Here is a 21550-nt window from a genome sequence, read left to right on the forward strand (position 1 = left end):
TAGTAACTTTCCCCCAAACGCTACACATTGTCTTAGAAAATAGCCTATCCCAAACATCTAGTTTTTGGACTTCTGATTTTTCAGTCTTCTTGATGACTAAAAATTTTTCTTCTTTCAACTTGTATCTCTCAATACCTTCATGATATCTTTATGCACCCAAATTTACAGTGTACCTTCTGAGATCTGCTGAGATATGACTCAGTGAATCACCATGGTGATGGGAGAGTCAGCCTGTGGGCATCATTTGTAATTGGGTGAGACTAAGGAAGAAATTTCTTCCTCAACTCTCTGCACTCTGTTTTGGAGACCTATCTTGACAGCTTGAATCTGAGAATCCAGGTAGGTATCTGTCTTTGGTAGGGTTCCTCATTGAATCTGAGTTGAAAAGATTGCTTGGAACTCAGATCATCTACTCAGTTGCAGTGAGATCACTGTGTTTAAGTAGACTATGTTGGTTTGTTGTCAGTCATTATTTGTGGATCACAAAGGATTAGCCTTTATTCAGATGGTCACCATTTCAGGGTCTTGGTCTCCTGAAAATTGTGTTCAGGATTATAGAGTTAACATGTGGATAAATTCGGATTAAAAGAACAATGTAGTATTTCTTTTTAAATTTCTTGATATTTGGCATTTTACAGTTAGTATATATTCAGATGAGATCTTACAGCAATAAATATAATTTTATTTACATCTTTCTTATGGTATACCAAGAAAAATGCATTTTATTTGTGTAACATTTCTTTCTTAGGAAATGTAAGTCAGGGAACTCATCATTTTCATCTTTGTTTTCTCAATAATATGTGTAATATACATACCATATTGTATAATAATATGTGTGTGGCACATAGTAGTTCCCTGGTGAGGGTTGTTGAATGAATAATAAATATATAGATAAATATGTAGTATTCATCTTGTTTTATTCTTACTATTCATTTTTAGTGAGATTAGTTTTCCCAAAAGAGTTATAAAAAACTGTTTTTCTCCTTTTGTAGTATGCTTGCTACATCCATTTCACTTAGAAAAATTTTATTTGAATTATTGGAAAAATCTTTTCTAAATAAACCTCCTTCAGTATTGTACCTTACAGATACCTCCAGAAGTGTGTGTGTGTACATATACATATATATATTACTTATGTTTTATATATATAAAACATACATATTTTATATATATATATTGCATACATATTACATATATATATATTCAAGCAGATAAAGTCAAGGAAAATCAGAAGAGAGACAGAGGAGGAGGTTTACGCACTTGGGTTAATGTGACTACAGAGCCTGGCGCCTGAGATGTGTAGCATGTCCTGAATAAATATCTAGTTTAAGGCTTCCCTATACAGGCCATCCTGATTCAGATGCCAATTAAATTTTCTTCATTCAGTTTAAGAGCCTTACTGATTTTTACCACTGATACAATTCAGTCTTCAGAGACAGACATTTAGAATATTGGTATTGACTTGAGAGTACCCACTGAAGCATAGTGACCTTCTATTGGACCTCTTTGTCTGTATCCTTTTATATTTAACGTGTGCATTGTGATATTTGGATATGCACATACCTAGCTAATGACTTGGTTCCTTTCTGGAATTTTTCTCTCTCCCAGGTGCCATGCTCCCTCCACCTTAGGGTGGTGCTCTCATGGCGCCCTTCCTCTCTGCTCTGCTCCTAATGTCCTGGGCTCTCATTACAGCCAAGCACCTGCTGCTTCAGGCCAGCCTCCTCATGGTTGCCAGGGATGTCCCTTAGCCCTTCCTCAGCAAGCCCATTTGTCAACTGCCTCCCTCCTTGGCAGCACCTATTTTTATGCCAGCAATATTACAGCTTTCTCACATCAGCTTTTCTTTGTAACTCTCACTTAAATGTAGCTGTATTATCCTAGGGAGCTTCCCACCCCAGAATTATTTTGGAATGGCGTAATTTCAAGTCTACTGGTCTGGAAAATGTCACAAGAATGGGAAGTTCTCACCCATGTTACTTGCTTGAACATGAGTTTGCTTCACTGCACTTGTGTGATTAGCGTTAGTGAAACTGTCTGTTTGTAGCATGTCTTTACTAAATAACTCTTTAAGTACAATTCCAATGTGTAAATAGCTTAATATAGTTAATAAGAAGAAAATAAACATAGAATTGTATTACAAGGACACATTTGTTTTGCTATTAGTGTGACCCAACTGTTCTCAGACCTCATTTGCTTAAGGTAAAAATAAGGTCACTCAACAACTGACCACATTTCCTGACTAATTGCCTCACTTGTGTAATCATGGTGCTTTCACCCTTCTAGATCATCTCCCCTATGTCCCTGGTTATTCTTAAGCATCTCCACAGTGGTTCAAACATGTTTATGGACACTCCTCTTGGGTCTCATACTCTTTGGCTGTAGTTTTCTCATTGAGGGGCATGCATCCCATGAAGAAAGTGCTTACCTGTGCTGCAGGTGCTTCTACAACAACATGGCTTCACTGCTTCTAGGAGCATTTTCTGGCGCATCCCTTCACTACAAATAACAGAGGTCTGGGGGACTGGTACAGAGGGGTGGGGCAACAGTCAGGTATTAGGTAGGGTCAGAGAGGTAGGCAGGAGGCAGACTATAGTATTTTATAAGCCAAGATAAGAAGCTGGGATTTTAGTTTAAACTTGATGGAAATTTTTAAACATGAGAATGGCATAAAATTTTCATTCTCCTGGATGAAGAATGGATGGTAGGGTGGCAAGAGTAGAAGCAGAAAGAGCAGTCAGGGATCAACTGCTGTTGAACAGTGTTGGCTGGGATGGGAGGTTAGTGAAAATCAAAATAAATGGACAGATTCATCAATTGAATTTGAGGATGGATTAGTTATTGGGATGAGGCTAGTGAAGAAAAAAAAAAAAAAACTGGAAATGCCCAGTCATTCAGCTTGTGAAAATTGGAAGATAGAAATGACTAGAAAAGGAATAACTTTGGGGAAGGCAAATAAACATTGCATTTGAAGTATGTTCCATTTAAGATCCCCGTTATACCTCCCAGTGGAAATGTCTGGCATGAAACCGGATCCCAGAGTCGGCAGAGGTTGGGAAAAGAGCTATGGATTTGGGAATCACCAGCATCCTGGTGGAAGCTCATCACAGAGCTGATGATCATCCAAGAAGTCCAGGGTTGAAGAGAAGAGGGCAGAGAACAAAGCCCTGGGAGACCAGACATTTAGAGTTAGGACAGAAAAGGAAAAATAGGCAGCAAAAGAGAAGGAAAAGGAGTATCCAGTGAAATGAGACAGAAATCAAGAGAAGAAAATGCTTCCCAAATAGAAGTAGTTAGATAAATCAAATACTTTGAAATATCAATTAAGAGCAGAGAAATAACCCTTGGAAAACCCATGTCATATGATGGAGAGAGAACAGACATTTCTCTCTATTTAGTTTAATGTGAGTGAAATGCTATTCTAGAATGTCAATCACTTATATTATTGAAGAAAAAAGACAATTTGAACTAAAGCAGAATAAATTACTCTCTTTCCTCCCAAGTGTTTTTTTTTTTTTTTTTTTTTTTTTTTTTTTTTTTTTTGGTACTGGAGATTGAACCCAGGGGGCTCTCTACCACTGAACTATACCCCTAGTCCTTTTTAAAAAAATTTTTTTGTTTTTCAATTTTGAGACAGGGCCTTGCTAAGTTTCTGAGGCTGGGTAGAATTTGCAATCCTCCTGCCTCAGCCTACTGAGTCATTGGAATTACAGGCATGCAGTCTCCAAAGTTCAGTCTGAACACTCTATTACCATCCATGGGAATTTTGAAAAATGATAATGACCCCAAGAATCTGTTGTCTTCTTTATCTTCACTCTCTAGTGCACAGAAATGAATGAACATCAAATCAAAATACATATATTTAAAATTCACTTAAGTGGTTTGTGCTCTCTTCTGTGCTTTATCCATCAGAAACTGACATATTTGTGCTTTCTAAGCATCACCAGGCAAAGTAAATTATTTCTGCTCAAGAATCTGCCAAGAAAGAAACCATCAGACATGAAGGAAATGTTTTCTCAAAAGACATTGTGCAAACATAAGGCACAATCAATGCTGCTTCAGAATCTAACAAAGGGCAGTACAGAGCTGGGGTGTCAGCTACAGTGGAACGTATGTATACAGCTGATATGTGCATAGAGTGTAAAGTGTACCAGTTACCTTAAGAGAGACACAAACCTGGGCCTGGTGGCATGGTCTGTAATCCCAGCAGCTCAGGAGGCTGAGGCAGGAGGATCTCAAGTTCAAATACGCTAAACTTTTCCCATCTAGAGCTGTGTCTCCAGCCTCACATAAGCTTCACATTACTTCTTTTTTCCATGTCATTCAAATCTTAGCTTAAAATGCAGTCTCCTGAGAGAGGTCTTCCCTGATAACCCCACATACATTAGGCACATTAGAGCATTCTTCTTTTTTTCTTTCTTTCTTTCTCTTGAATAATAAGAATTATTTTTGCTGGATCACCTCAGGAAGAATACCATTCTTTTTGATGATGCTTTTCAGTGCAGTGAGTTCAGATCATAATCAGAACTTTTTCTTATGTTCAGAGTTTCTTAGATTTGTACTATTATAGGTACATAAATGGATTCATTTTTGTTCAAGTTTTGGAAAAGGCACTATGAATTGTCTCCTAAATTTCCATTCTTCCCTCTTCTTTAAGAGTAGAATGAAGATAATTAGGTCTAGCCTGCATACTAAATACCCCAATCTTCATTTGTACATATAGGTGGTCTCTGATATAAAATTAGAAGTCATCATGTGATATCCTTGGGAGAACAATTAACATTATGAGGCAGGTACTCTATAACACTTGCCTTTTTTTCCTTCTTGTTGTCTGGAAAGTGAACATGATGGCTGAACCCTTAGCTGACACTTTATGAACACAAGATAAGAGTAAAGAAAATAAGATGTAAGTATAGTAGAGAAAAATGAAGACATAGTCTGGGTTACCAATAACTGAGTAACTATTATAACAATTTTGGACTTTCAGCCTTTGATTTATGTATATCAGAAAAGTAAAGCTCTGTCATATTTAATTCACCATTATTTGAGTTTTCTGCCCTACTATAAGGGAAATATGGTATTATCTTCAATGTTGAGAATATCAGAATATAAATTTTAGTTAACTGTTTCATAAAATGTTCTTCCTAGTTATTTTTAATAAGTACTTGGGCATCATTTGGTTTTGTGATTTATTCCATAGTGTTGATTTCCATTGTTATCTTTTTTGATGGAGGCATTGTTTCTTGGAAGAAGATATAATCTTTTGAGTTAAATGATTATGGGTTTGAAACTTGGCCTCATCACTTATCTGAACTCTGGAAAAATTTTAATTTATCTGGGCCTCACTTTCTTCATTTCACCTCATATAATTTTATTACCTCATTTAGTTTTAATACCTCATATATTTTTGTGAGTGTAAAGTGAGGTGATAGAAATAGTCTATTTCTTTTTGAGGTCACACATCTTCATAGGTATCTACCTGTACAAAAATGTCATTGGATTACACATTTACATACTTTAAAATCTTTTTTATAATTTTCTCTCTTTTTTTTTAAAGTTTCTATGCCCAATGAATACAACTGTACAAAACAAATGGTACCTTTTTTGGTAAACAATGATATTTTTAAATCACATCAAGTACATTTTTCTATTTTTAGCAATGTATTTGCAATTTATATTATGCATATGACTTTTCAAAACATTATGCTATATAGATATATCATTCTTCTCTATTTTCATCAACCCTGTTTTCCACATTTACACATTTTACCTATGTAAATTCTATCTTAAATTTAAAAAAATATTAGGCATGCCATAAATGGGGATAAACCTGCACATATTCCAATATTCTAACATGATTATCACCATTTCCAAAATAAGAAAGAGAGAGAATCATTCTGAGGAGAAATTTATATTTTAATAGTAAAACTCAGAAATTGACAGGAATATATTTCCTTGGAAGTGCTCACACATGATAGTCATATCAGTCTGTTATGGTTTAGAACTTATGTCCTCCAAGGCTTATGTGTTGAAGGTTTGCTCCCTAATGCAGCAGTGTTCAGAGGCAGGACTTTTAGGAGCTCATCTGACCTCCTCAGTGGATTCGTAGTTTGAATGACTCTTGGAAGAGAGTGGAAACTGGAGGAGGTGGGTCCTAGTAGGGGAGTGGGTTCTTGGGGGTCTTCCCTTGAGGGCTATATCTTATTGCCAGTCCCTTCTCTCTCTCTCTATCCTTCCCCCCACTCCTTCCTTTCTTCTGCCGTGAGGTGAGCCACTGTGCTCTGTCATATGTTCCCTGCCATGATGATCTGCCTCACCACAAGCCCACAGTGATGGGGTCAGCCATCTAAAGGCTGAAACCTCTGAAACAATGAGCCAAAATAAATCTTTCTCATTTAAGTTGTTTTTCTCAGGTATTTTGTCACAGCAATGAAAAGCTGACTAACACACAAACTAATGTTTTCTAATTTCCAACCCTTCTTATGGAGTTCTGTTTTAGTAAGTTTCTCATCACTGTGACCCAAAGACCTGACAAGAACAACATAGCAGATGGGCATGGTGATGCATACCTTTAATCCCAGTAACTTGGGAGGTTGAGAAAGAGGATTCAAATTTAAGGCCAGACTCAGCAATTTAGTGAGACCCTAAGCAACTTAGCAAGACCCTGTCTCAAAATAAAAATAAAAAGGACTGGAGATGTTGCTCAGTGGTAAAGTTCTCCTGGGTCAATCCCCGGTATCAAAACCAAAACCAAAACAACATAGAGGAGGAAACGTTTATTTGTGATTCCTCACAGTTTCAGAGATCTCAGTCCATAGATGACCAACTCCATTGTTTTGGACCCAAGATAAGGCAAGACCATCATGGTGGAAGGGTATGGAGGAGGGAAGAAGCTTAGGACATTACAACCAGGAAGCTGAAAGAGATCTCTGCTCACCAGGGACAAAATATAAACCCCAAAGGTGTCCCCCTCAGTGACACACCGCTTCCAGCTACACCATACTCACCTACGATTACCACCCAGTTGATACATTCAAGCGAAGTAATGCACTGATTAGATTAAAGTTCTCATAATGCAATCATTTCATCTCTAAACTTTCTTGCATTGTCTCACACATGAGCTTTCAGGGGATACCTCATATTTAAACCATAACAATCTCCTTACCCTAAAATCTATGTGTCACAGTTGTTTCCAGCAAGTAATGTGATTTTGCTTCCTGTGTTGAAGACTTGAAGATTAGAACACAGAATCCAAAAGTTGTTCTTTTCTTTTAAATTAGGGAGTCAGTGTCTCCAACTTTGGCTTGATTCACAAGGAAAAGATTCTTCAGAAATGGAAGGAGGATCGTCTAATCACAGTGGAAAAGACACGTGAGCTTTCAGGCCCTGGCAAGCTCAACATGGGCCCTGGATTCTCCACTTTTTTAGCACCAACAGTATTTCTTGCCTGTGTTTGGGAGTTGCCATCCCAAAAGGTTGTGTCCTTCTCCAGCCTCTTCTCCCAGTGTCCCCAAATGTACTCACTCAGCACATGTGGAAGTAGTTCCCCTGTCATTTGGGAGGTGCCAATTTACTTCTGTGAGAGACAGGCTGGTTTTCACATTACACTGGCAACTATCCTGGACTTTAAAAAACAGCTGTGTGGCTGCCAGCTGACCTGTTTTCAACCAAACAGCTGCTGCTTAAAGTCAAGGGTAGAGTTTTTAAATCCTTGAGGATCGAGAGTCACGTTACCACATTTGTTTGAGAATGTGAAATGTCCAGGTTACGAGCAATATGAGCTGCTTCCTCTTCAGACTGACTGACAACAGATGCTGACTGGTCTCAACAGAATCACCCAATGATCCAACTAGACAGAGCTAGTGTGTGTACACTGAATTGTATTAATTTGCTATTCTATTTCTCATAGGTGCTCACCAGACTAAAATTAGTGAATTTTTTGTGAGAGAAAAACCTGTCTTGCCCAGGTTATGTTTTAAATGATGCAGTGGGAATAAAAACAGTAATTTTTTTTTTAAATAGAATATTCTGTTGAATGACATATTTAATGGCAAGGGAGAGAGAAGGCCCAGGGATGGAATCTGGTATATACGCATGCCCAAACACAAACACACACGCACACACAGAGCCATGTCGCATGGAGTGACTGTAACCATGGATTTAGATATCTTTATTTCTGTCTTTGTGAAATAAACTCTAAAAACCATGGAATAAACTCCATTTATTTTTGCTCTTTTTACCTCCTCACCTGTACCCGGCACAGTAATTTTGCTCCCCAGGACAGCTTTTAAGATTCTAATCTTGTTCCTGTCCAGCACTTTTCTCACAGCAGTAAGGAAAGGACTGGCATTCCTCCACTATTGTACATAAAGGAGAATCCGTTCTTGGAAATAAGAGCATTGTTTATGTTGAAATTCCCTTAGCTTAGCTGAACCTTCGATTATATCACCCATTCAGATAACCAGATTTTTACCCCCTGTGGTCTGTTTCCATTCTCAGAGAATTGTCAACAATTTATTTCTGCTCTGCTGATTATTTGCATGAGTGAGAACAAGAGAGGTATCTGGGAAAATTTTTGATAACTGAGTCATGTATACAAAAAACTGTAAGCACATTTTTAAAAGATGCAATATGAGAAAATACAGCTGTTCTTAAAAAATGGCAGATTGAACTTAGCTACTACCGAGGTGGCAATTTGTAAACTGTGCCAATTAAAAAAAAAAATTCCACTGTTAACATGATTTCAGAGAGCAAGGAAAACATTTTTATCTATAGTTTATAAATCTGAAGAATATTATTATTTGAAAGAAATACAGTATGTTTTTTTAATAATTTTATTGGATCTCAAAGGTGAACCAAATAATTCTATTATTTTGGTGGAAATTATGAATTTAGAATTAGACTGAATGGACTTAAAAGTGCAACAGAATACTGACACTATAAATCCCTTAACCACAAACAAAGGTTTTTCATTTAATGCTCAACATTTTCTTTCCTCTATATTTTTCTGTTATTAGATATTTTCATCTAGAAGCAATAGAAAGTTGACAAAAGCATGTAATGGTCAGTACATTTTGCCTAAGGAAACACTTCTGATTATGTGTTCAGAAATTGGGGAAATGTTGCTTCACACACTGTCATTCCCATTGTTGAATATTTACAAGGAGCTGCAGTCAAAGCAAAGGCAATTTTGTCTTGGATTTTGTTAAGTTCCATGTTTATGGCATTGTGTACAAAATGCACATAAAAGGCATTTTTTTTTATCTATTCCTGTTATATTAGAGAAGTTCATGCCCCGCTCTTAGCATTTTCCAACACAGCTGTAGAGTAGTTTAAAGCCTATTTTTTAAATAAGTGATGCTCAATTTGTCTTTGATGATCCGGATGATTCAGGTGAGATGGGAGCACGGTCGGGCCCTTATTTGCATAAAAATTAATCACAGAAAAATGTAAATTGATAAAATTTTGCCTGGCTTTTTCCCCCTATTTGAGAACCCGTGGATGGCTCCCAGAAGCAATCATCTCAGTATGGGGCCGCATTGGATGCTGTACAAATGATCACATTTGTGTTGAATACTCACTCATTTAAATGTCAGTACTGATGGGGCGGTACATCAGTAGAAAAAATGAAAAATAAATACACAGCAGCTGAAGACTATCAAATCCGTGGGCACTCTTTAGAGATATATGATCTAATGTGAAAAATTGCAGATTAATTATCCTTTTTGCAAAATGGTAATTGTTTTAGTATCACACCAGAAAAAATCTGCAATTTATTTGGAATCAAACAAGAAACAGTAATGTTAAATACGTCATTACATCATTGTATTTATTAGAAGCCTGCAATTAATTCCTAAGGCTCCTTTGGTCTTTAAAGCTGCATAATATGAAACAAAAAGATGTTGCTATTAATTTTCAAGCAAATGCTTATCTTTCAAATCAGTCTGACTGGTGTGAAGGAAGAGGCAGTTTTATGAAATTTGGGGGATACTGCCAGTTAACAGAATTTCATTGTGCTGCTGACACTTCTGATAATATATTCACAGATCCCATTTGAAGTTTTCTGTTCGGTAGTGTGTAACTTTAACTCACGTGGGAAGAAGTTGTGAGAAAGTGTCTTCTCAATAAAAGATGGCTAAAGAAGAAACAATAGCAATGCAAATATTGGGGGAAATAGTCAGAAACTGTAAGAAGAGAAATGAACAAGAGAAGTCTTTGAAGTGATTTCAGTGAAGCCTTTAACATGCATGAATTTTAGACACTTAATTTATATTTATCTGAAATTGAGAATTTATCTTAGCTGTCTTAAGGAAAATAATAAAATCCCAAAATGTTATTACATACAAACCAGTATAAGCAAGGCCTTTGTAACTCTAAAAAAATGGGCAAAAAGGCACTTATTATTTTTACTATTATTTTTATTTTTACAATTCATACAAGCCATGTATCCTTGTTTCTGGCTAGCTCTCTCTTCTTGACTCTATATTTCCACTGCTTTGGGGATTCTGGTGTTCAGTTTCCCTGCAATATTCTATCCCACATAGAGATTAGATTCTCTCTTATTATTCCAAAAGCTCAGCATAGATTTTAAAAGATTGAAGCATTTACTGTATCTTCATTAGCCAGGGACGACGACTTTAAAACACAGCCTTTCCATCTGCTAACTTACAAAACCACTATAGAATTAATGTTACATAAACCAAAGTTGGTTGTGGCAGCATGTTAAAAAATTTTGAGATGGTTGAGATCTCCTGTTATTGCCAGAGTTGCCTCGTAGTTAGCTGAGGAGCCAAACTTTGATATTTTAAATTGACCAATACTTAAAGATGATGCCTGCTATTGACATTAAATGTAAGTGGGTATGTAACAATAGATAACATTTATTACATGAATAGAATGAGTCTACATCGTGTACAACCATAGAACAAAATGATGTACCCCATTTGTGTACAATGAATCAAAATGCAGTCTGTAAAACATAAATAAATAATTAAAAAATAATAGATAACATTTTGGGCTACACAAATGTTATTTAACAATAATATCACATTAAACTCTAGAAGGCAGGCTTTTCAGATTGCCGATTATGAGCCAGATACTGTTCTATTCCTTTATAAATAATAATGTGTTTAATCTTTATAACAACTGTCTGAAGTAGTAGTCTTGTTGTCCCAAGAGTGACATACCCAAGGTCACCCAGCTAGTCGGAGATGAAGCCAAGACTCAATCCCAGGGGTCTGGCATCAGACTGCTTGTTTTCAGCCACTCTGCTCTGCTGACAAATGCCTAGTGGGTACCTCTAGGTGCCAGGTCAGGTGCCAGATGGAGTCTTGACAAGAGAAAGGGATTTATGTTTTTGAATTTAGAATTTTCATTTTATAACTGAAGCTTGAATCTTTTTTATTTAAAATAAGCATGTGTCAAGTGATACATTTAAAATTTCATTTGATTGGGAACTTTAAGTAATTTACATTTTATGTCATCTTCAGACAGAAAGGTAAAGAACTAGCTTCTTTGTCCACTGCAGAATGTCTCATGAACAGTCACCAATTTTCTGGGCAGTGTTGTCACTTTTGAGATGGGTCATTAAAGGCACTAAAAGAGGCCTTTGTCTTATCTGACAGAGTTGGCTATTATCGAAATCTCTGGGAAAACCCGTATGTCTTCATTCATTTCTATTTCCCTGATATATGTCATTGGTTCACATAAAGACATTATTTTCATTCATTGATTAAATCCATTCATTTATTCATCCATCCATCCATCTTAGCCACCCATTTAATCAAGTCTTCTTGTGAAATATGCAGAGTTGGGATAAAAACAAATAGAGGCTCCCTCCCCATGGCTCACCCACCTCTGTTCACTGCCCTAGCTCTATCTAGCACCACCATGTGCTTCTAAAAGGCACTGATGAGGAGCCAAGCCAGCTCTGTGTCCAGTGTTTGCCCCTCTACACCCAACTGCTTTTCACTGTGAGGGGCTGCATACCAGTAGCATGATCGGCTTCATGATGAATCTAGGGAGGAAGCTGTTCTAGTCTCTGAAGCAAGTTTGTGACTGTTTGGTCAGACAACTCAGAGGTCTTGCAGAATGGTCTAGAAGTGGAAAGGAAGCACCTCCCCTTGCTTGGCTCTGTGGACTCTTTGCCCATCAGGTGAAGCAGGTTGCCCTGGGCAGGGTTCCTGGCTGCTCAGGTCTGCAGTTGATATTACTAAGCATTTTACAGATATTTGATCCATGTGGGTCTATGCCAGATGTTGTTCTAGGTGCTAAGGATGCACTGAAAAGACAATTCTATTGAAATTTGCAGACTAGTATAAATATACACTATTTCTCATACATTAAATTTTATGACAGCCATAGTATCAGGTTATAGTAAAGGTAGGGTCGTTTACATATTTACATGTTTTTATTAAGATTTTCCTTTATTTAATGCACTGCCTTAGAAGGAAAATATAAAGAGTCCTTTTGAGAGGCTCAGAAATTGCCATAGCTTCTTGTCTCAGAAAAGTTCTCAGTTTTGCTATAACAGAACAGAGAGAGGATTATTTCACATCCTGATTTTAAGTTGTCTCAGCAAACATTTATTGGGCACCTTCTTTATAACAATCACACATGAACTGAACTGTTAAAATTACTGCACAAACTAGGTCACCTTCTGGGCATTCAAGTCTCTTTATGTCTAAATATGATATATTTTGCCTTGAGGATTGTAGGATTTTCTGGGCTGTAGAGATCTGAGTTTGTTATGAACTCTTCCTATAACCAGCTGAACAGGTTCAGGGAGACCTGAACCTCATTTTTCTTCTTTGAGAAATTGTAGGTTAGATAAATTAGCTAACAGATTCCTTCACATCCAACAGAAGAATCATCTGAACCTGAAGGTTGGTAAGCTAAAGTGTTCCCTACCCACCTTTGCTAATAGTAATGGAAAGAAAACATAGATTAAATGTGTTGGGCATTCCCTCAGCATGTGCTGGCTCAGTATTTTACCACACCTGAAGGGTAGTTCTGAAGTGCAAGGTTTATGCAACTTCCTACAGATATTTGAATATATGTTGGTATGGTAGTTAACTCTACTAATATATACTCATCTTTTCATTATGGATTAATTAGAAAATAATTTACCATTAAGACCCTTGAGACATAGGGGCTTTTTAAGTGACTTGCAGGGTACCTGCCAGCCTGGGCTCAGGATATAGAAGCCATACCATAGACTTGCACTACTCACAGTGCATGGGATTGGAAGAAAAGGAGAATTGGAGGAGAGGAGGGATCCATTGAGTTTATACCTAATATTAGCCCACAGATTCCCTTAACACAATTCTCTTTGGGGATTTAGCATTTAAACATTTTCCACCTGGAAAACATATGTCATGGGAATGAGGAATCTTGAAAGAAGACATTTCATGGATTATTATGTAACATTTTATATACATAGTAGTCAAATATAGATCCATAGTAAGCAATTGAGGCCATTTATAGGACAGAGAAGTTCCTAATCTATTTGCTTCTTAAATCATGCTTTAAATTTCTAACAAAATGTTTGTTTTTCTTAGATCTGTAAACTATTTTTCTTGTGTGTGGGGGGTTCATTCACATTGGTTATCCCTCATTGATGTCTTCCTGCTTCTCCTACTATCCCTAAATTATATAGACAAACTATCTGCCTCTAACATACTATTACTTACTCTTATGCCATATTGCAGTGCTCTGGTGTTGAGTACTTCAAATGTGGCTAGTGTGACTGAGGAATACATTTTTATTCTTATTTAATTTTACTTCATTCAATTTTCTATTTAAATAGTCAAATTTGGATAGTTACCACCATCTTGGAAAGTATATCTGTTGAATCATTAAGTGTTTTGCTGTGTATATCCTGCAATTCCATCAAAATAGGAAAGTCAAGCACTACATTTGCTTTTTTTCTTTTTAAAAATGTATGTATGTATGTATGTATGCATGCATATATTCATTTATTTTTGCTGTACTGGAGATTGAGCTCAGTGTCACATGCATGCCAGGTAAATGCTCTACCATTGAGCTACATCCCTATCCCAAAATATTACATTTTTATAATTTTTTTTTAAATTCCCAGTATACTTAGCACTGGTTTCTTTGTATTTGCTATATGTGGGCACTTGATGATTATGCATATATTTTGAAAGATCATAAGGGACCAATTACCTTCAAATGTAGAGACGGGACCTCTAAAGAGGTCTGAACTGTACAACTGTCCTCATTTACCTTTACTTTCCTATAGATGCAAAACAAAATAATTCAATGTCTCCTTTATCTATTATATCTCAGATACTATGTGAGACTCTGGGACTATGACCATGTGCAAGAGAGTCTGAATCTCTATGCTTAGAGACCTTGAGATTAAAGAAGGGGAATAGAAATTAATCAAACCATTATTTGTTAAATCTTAAGTGGTGCCGGTTAAAAGTGCCCAGAGTATAGAAGCACCTAATCCAGACAAGTAGGGGAAGGTCACAATGCTTTCTGATTCATGTCAGAATAGGTAAATCACCTATGATTGGCGTGGATACCCATATTTTAGAGATCTTTCTATTTTCACTTCTCAAATCAGAGTTAAATAATTTTTTTTTCACATAAGGGAGTTTACTAAGCAAACAGAATTTCTCCCTGCAGGGTAAGAGAAAATGAGAGGAAAAAGAGAAAGGAAAGAGAAAGGGCGTGTGCTAAGAGAGAGTGGAAAAGCGAGGAGGAGAAAGAAAGTGTGTTGGGGGAGAGAAAGCATGAGAAAAGATCCAGAGTTAAATAATTTTAAACAATATAGTCACAACTGTTGGTATTGGCTTAATAATTTTTTTTAATAATTCTAACCCATTGTCATTCCTTTAAAAACAATATGGCAGCAGGGCATGGTGGCACATGACTGTAATTTCAGTGGCTTGGGAGGCTGGGGCAGGAGGATCACAAGTCCAAAGCCAGCCTCAGCAATTTAGCAAGGCCCTATGCAACTTAACAGGACCCTGTACCAAAAGAAAAAAGAAAAAAAGAAAAAGAAAACAACATGGCAATATGCATCAATAATTTAAAATGTTAACATTATTTTTCTTAGCAATTATATTATTAAATGTCTATCCTAAGGAAGTTATGCTAAATATTGGCAGGGGGAGGTTTTGGACAAATATATCTACTTCAATGTTTTATGTAACCATAAAAATAATGAGAAGCAACATAACTATTTAATAATAAGGATTTAGTTAAGTAATCTACAGTTTATTTTTAGTGGAATTTTATGAAGTTACAAAGAAAGATTGAGAAAAAAGATGTCCTAAAAAAACATAAAGCAAAAATCATAAACTATTTTTAAAGAAAAGGACATAAAACATTTAAATGTCATTTGTTCATAATTTTACAACTGCTTTTTATAAAAGAAAACAAAAGAAACCACCCCTAAAAATTCATATTAAAAATACTTGCTGAAGAAAATATATACCGTATAAATCATAAAATTTCTTCTGTTTTACGCTCACAAACGTTACTTCAAAGCACAGAAGCAATTACTGTTGATTTCATAACTTGAAAATTATTTATTAGTTTCCTGAGGCTGCTGTTACAAATTACCACAAACTTAGTGTATTCACTGGTAGTTCTGCATTTGGAGGTGTTGGTAGGGCCACACTTTCTCTTGCAGCTCCAGGGGACCATGGTTCTCCCTCTCAGCCTCTGATGGCTATGGACTTCCCTTGCTTTGAGGCCTCATCACTCCACTGTTTGTTTCTGTTGTCACATTGCCGTTTCCTCCTCTATAGTGTTAAATTTCCTTCTGCTTCTCTTTTATAAGGACAATTGTGATTATGTATGGGCCCACCCAGTTACATCAAGATAATCCCATCTCGAAATCCTTACCCACATCTGCAAATCTCAATTTTGCTTTATAAAGTAGCATTCACTATATTCCAGGCTTTAGGATGTGGATATTTTTTGAGGGACCCTTATTCAACCCTTATTGTGCCTGTATAAACCCCATGACCGCAATGATCCTTATGTCACTGGGACTTGTTCCCTTGGTCTATTCGACTCCTTAAGGCTTAGAAACTCTCTCAGTTCTTTGGATCCCTGGCACCTAACAGCATAAATGCAGGTGCTTAATATGTTGGATGGTGCTTGAAAAGACTGAATTTAGACAAAGGATCCTTGTTACTTCATTGCATTTGTGGGCTTCCTATTGATATTTATTATTTTTCCATACTTCAGAGATTCCCTACCTCATCATTTCTCTTCCCTAGATTGCTGCCCTTTTCCTTTTAATGGGGAATTTCTTCTTTCCTTTTCAGTTGTTCATTCATTTTTTTTTCTTCTTTTTTTTCTGAGCGGCTTCCTGGGATCTTTGGTTGACAGAGAATTAAAATGTGATTCACAGTAGACTTTCTATAGAACTTAAGAGCCGTTTGGGGAAATATTCCTGAAAATACTTTTGAGAAACTCTCATTCACTTTACTCATGATTGTGCATTTCTTTGGACTTATCCTAAGTAGTGATGATTTAAAGTCCATCCCACAATTCCTGGGTACTCACACAGAACCACCGTAGAGTAACCAATAGATTGCCTACCCACAGGCCTCAGGAGACTCTACATTTTGAGATGCCTGCCTTAAAATTTTCTAAGATGTTCGTGGTTACTGGAACACAATTCCAGACTGGAACCATATGGGTTCCCTCCCCATTTCTACCCTTCAGGCCCTCTCAGACCCTTTACCCATTGTGTGAATTTGGATAGATTTCCTGAGAAGTTCTGGGTCCACAGTGTTGCTTGGTGGATGGATCATTCCTGTTGGCCATCACATTTATTCTTTTGTAGGATAATATGAAGACCAGACCTTAAGAATGGTACTAACATAATAATTCTGGGTGACTCTCACTCCTGTCAGATGCAGGACTAGTTCAGGGCTCTGGACCCAAGCTTATTCTTGGACTTGAGCTGTGCATGTGCCGTGTGTTGTCTTTCACTTTTATGTGTTCTGACCATGCATCACCTGTGGTCTGTAGCACACTTTATCATGTGTACCTCTCTACTGCCTTAGCCATGACACTGGGATTACATGGGCAGGGGGAAGAAAAGGGATATAAAATTAGTCAGAAATCGTACATTTGATGATAATGAACACAGTGATATGATTCCTGAATCTGAGGTGGTGTCTACACTCCATGAAGAATATTCAAAAGCACCAGTTGTGTAATAAAACAATGCACAAATCTCTTCCTTATTCATTATGTTAAAACTTTTCCATAATCACTATATCTCACATAGACCCATAAATCTGGGAATGCTTTTTGAAATTACAAGTGCCCCATGAAAAATATTTTTTTCCAAGACTGAACACTGTAGGGATGTCCCTAAAACAAGCAACTAACTGTCTTTAATGACAATATTTCTGAAGACTTATCCTCATTGCTTATAAGAAAATTTCTTGAAGAACTCAGGGAGGATGACTATTGGATAAACTGGTGAGTGAACACCAGAGTAAATAATGAACAGGTCAGAAGCTGATGAAAGAAGCAGTAGAATTAGGAAAGAGATGCATGTGCTGGCAATGGTGGCAGCAACATGTGACAGTTTCCTAGAGATAGATAGTAGAAAAGGCAGTTAAAAGACTCGGAAGTAGCACAGGAAAAGGTCAAAGACTGGGCAATGGAAAAGAATCAAGATTATACTAGAAAGTATAAAGGCTAATGTGTTGTGACAAAGAGACTCTAATCACTTAGTCTTATGCAGACACTCATTTCTCTCTGCATGATAGTGCACAGACGGGTGCTACAGGGCTGCTATGTGGCTTTTTACCATATGGCTTCCACCTGTGAGACTAAAGGAGCTGGTCCAGCTCTTGCCATCTCCCAGTCAGTGGGATGGGCAAAAGGTACCAGGGGAGCACACATGTGATTGATTTAAGGGTAAGATCTGTAAGCAGTACACATCTCATGCACTCACAACTCATTTGGCCACAACTTTGATTCGTGGCTACCCCTAAATGCAAAGGAATCTTGCTATTAAGTGAATAACTAAAAATCTATCACTGCAGAAAAAAGGGACAGTTGATTTGAGGGATAACTCTTATTTTCTGAGGTGTATAAATAGATACAATGCTTTAAGCAAAATTAATAGGTCTGGACATACCAGACTGGGAATGAAAAGCTATAGATATGAGTCACATTCTTCTATGTGTTCGAACCATAGCACTCTTTATCATGTGTACCTCACTACTGCCTTCCAAGGCAGTATAAATACAAATGTGTTCCAAGTAGCCATGGCACTGGGATTACATGGGCAGGGGGAAGAAAAGATTTTATAATATCAAGGTCCTATTATTTTCTTTCTTCTAGAATACTTGTTATAACTCTTATTGAAAGTGCCATTTCTTTCTCATTTTACCAGTCATGTCTTGTATTGTTTTAAAAAAATTTTTGCAGGCATAAAATCTTAGTCTGTCCATGAAGTACTGCAATTTTTCTGAGGACAGAAGCCCTTTCAAATTTCTGAATTGCCTGCAATGTCAATCCTAGTACTGAGTGAAGAGAACAGGTACTCAGTCAATGGTATTCATTTTCCTTGCTTACACAAAAGTAGATATGGGAACTTCAGGAAGTTTGTCCACTAAAGATCTGAGATACCAAAGCTAACCCACATAGGTGATAAAACAGATTCAAGAACTCAGAGGTCAAATAGGATTCTATCATAAGCAAGCATTGTTGAAGAAAGATTTATTTTTTTAAACAATCTTGTAGTTGGTAGAGGCTTTACTGTAGTTACAAGGAGAGCTGTGCTTTTACACCAAGTATGGAACTCTCCGAGTATGGGAGATAATGATAGGTTTTTAGTGCTGAATATAGATTACTTCTGTGTATCCAGAATCTTAATAGCCAGGAAGCTCAACCAAGTAGAAAAACAAAACAAAACAGAGCAGGTAAAAGACTTACTTTAAGAGGCAAACTTCCAAGAGATGTTAAGAGTGCCTTTATATTTATCTGTATTTCTATTTACTTTTCTAAATTTGATATATATATATATATGTTTTGTTGGCAATCATCATTAATGGACTGTAGATTTCTACCATATTTCATAATTGATCCTCAAAAAATAACTTTAGGTTGCATTAAAGGGCATAATGATCTTTAATTGAGAAGAGTGTAACATAAAATAACATGGGAATTATGATGAAATAAATATTCTTCTCAATGTAGTTGTTGAAATGATTTCTCATTTTTAGAAATTCCCAGTTAGGCAAGACTGGATAGTGATCATAAAGCTCTCCCTTTTTGCCCTTAAGTGCCATTAAAATCTGGATTCCATTTTAAGTAATTTGCTAATTATCAAAATAATGTAAAGAGATGAAACAGAGGGGACTATATAGTAAGATAATGGATAATTATATTTATTAGTTTGTACAAAATGTGCCAAAAAAGAACTAGAATAATGTTTAATATGTAAAAGTCACTTGATCACTGTAAATTTTGGCTTGCAAATTAATAATGCTCTAGTCTTCAGCACCTTATTTCTATTGGGGTAGTTATTTATAATGTAAATCTTAAAAGGGATTATTTACATATAAACTATTAAATTTACCTTTAATATTCAGTGTGAGTTGCAAGTAAACGTAGACTAACGTATTTCATAATTGACACTGTTAAAATATGAGAGAGTGATAGTTTTCAGTTATTTGTGTGTGTAGTGCCTGCTTTTGAATGATTTCTTTCCTTTATAGAGAATCACAACCTTAGAAATCTTTAAAACAATTCAAAGCAGGGTGATTTTGTTGGGTTTTCATAAAATCCCATCAAAGTAGGTCATTATTAAGTTTTTTTTTTACAATCTATTTCTTTCTCTTAGTGTTTTGTTTCTTCAGAGAAGGGGTACTTAAAGTCAGTCTTATAAAATTAATTCTACCAAAATCAATGTATAAAATATATCATTGTGTTATATGAATAACATGCAGTTCACTGTTCCTGAGGAACCATGCAATTTAAAATTAATTATAGATGAATTCCAAGTGGTATAATCTTGTGGCTTAATCTTAGAAACTGAAAAGTAATCATTTAAATAAGTAAGCAGGTTTTAGTGTAAAGTAAAAAGTTAAAGAGTTTCATTGACAATTGTGGAATGTGAATCTGATCATGTTTACGTGCGTGTTTGTCAGACTGCTGAATTGGGTTGAAATTTGCCTGAGTAACTATTATTTACTGTATCGGGTCCAAATTATATATTGTATCATTTTATTACTATGTTCATTACATTGTTGGAAACAGTACCAGCATGTCCTGTTAGAATATGAAATAGACCATTTCTTTTCAACTGGGGACATTTAGGTTTGTTTTATTTTGCTATTGATTTCCAAGAGTGCTAAATATTATCTTTCTGTCTCAATGGGTGCAGTCTGACACAAATGTTCGCAGTCCACTGCAGTCTTGTAGTTCTATCAAAGGCTCTAGATTCTGAGAACATTATCTAAAGTGTGTTTATTTGCCATTACTTTATTATCTAAAGTGTTTTTATTTGCCATTACTTTATAAAATTAATTAAATAGTTCTTTCTGGTGGAGCTGTGACTAAATTAGATTGAAAATTAATCTTATCAATTCTGGACTCAGTTTTTGAGAGAGAAGGTATTTGTTAACCAAAATATTAAAGGACGACCCTAATTTTTGTTCTTTTTGTTCATATGATTGTAGGAGGGTATCATAACTTTGATTATATTTCTGTCCATGGGAGTTGACACTCATAAAGTATCATAAATAGAATTTTACCTTTAATGGAAAGGCAGAGTTAATATAGGCACTATTTTAAGTAAAACTGCATTTAGACCTTATTTGGCTACCTTATGGAGTGGGTGCATATGAGTTTATTTTCAGATAAGTCTTTCCAAAACCTGAGACATTTTATTTTATATATTTCTTTTAAAAATACCAACCGGGCCTGGGGATATAACTCAGTGGTAGAGTGCTTGTGTGGCATACGTGAGACCCTGGGTTCAGTCCCCAACACTACCATGAAAAAACCCAACAACAATTGTCTACGAACACCCCATTTTACATGAAGTGAAAAATGGAGAACATTAAATAGAAAGTTCTCCAGGGGCAAGAAAAAGGTTGCCTACAAACATTGCATGAATCACTGTCTCCACCTAGTGCTGGCTTTTAAGAATTAGCATTTCAGGGATCTTACTGATGCTGTAAAGTTCTAATTTATGTTATGCACATGTACTGTCATTATTGCTGGGCCTGCTAGTGCCATTACACTTAAGGGTCTGTCAGCTCTTCATTTATAACACAGAATATTAAGAGGTCTATTGCTTTTACATAAAAGCTCATGCTGTGCCCGAACTCTGTATTCTAATGGCCTTTGCTCTATGTGAATGTTTATTAACAGTGTAAGTTGAACTTGACCAGCTCATTTTAAAGACACCCCAATGGTCTGAAGCTATATAGGTACTGCAACCAAAAGGATGATTTTTTTTTTATTTGAAAACTTCAGAAATAAACTAAAAAGAGGTTTTTGCATTCATAACTGTATACTTACATAAATC

At 36.2% G+C, this 21550-nt stretch overlaps 1 protein-coding gene across 3 annotated transcripts in view; it reads left to right on the forward strand.

Moving 5' to 3' along the window:
- The window catches only part of Dcdc1 (doublecortin domain containing 1), a 494469-nt gene that overhangs the window by 391608 nt on the left and 81311 nt on the right, over nucleotides 1-21550 (forward strand). Inside the window, exon 1 of one of the 3 annotated variants that reach the window (XM_047516707.1) lies at nucleotides 234-339. The exons of the other annotated variants lie outside the window; for them this stretch is intronic. The gene's annotated coding sequence lies outside the window, so the exon portion shown is untranslated. Of the gene's footprint in view, nucleotides 1-233; nucleotides 340-21550 lie in introns of those variants that run through there. 3 annotated transcript variants of the gene reach the window in all.

This window comes from Sciurus carolinensis, chromosome 11, assembly GCF_902686445.1.
Source record: "Sciurus carolinensis chromosome 11, mSciCar1.2, whole genome shotgun sequence".
NCBI lineage: Eukaryota > Metazoa > Chordata > Mammalia > Rodentia > Sciuridae > Sciurus > Sciurus carolinensis.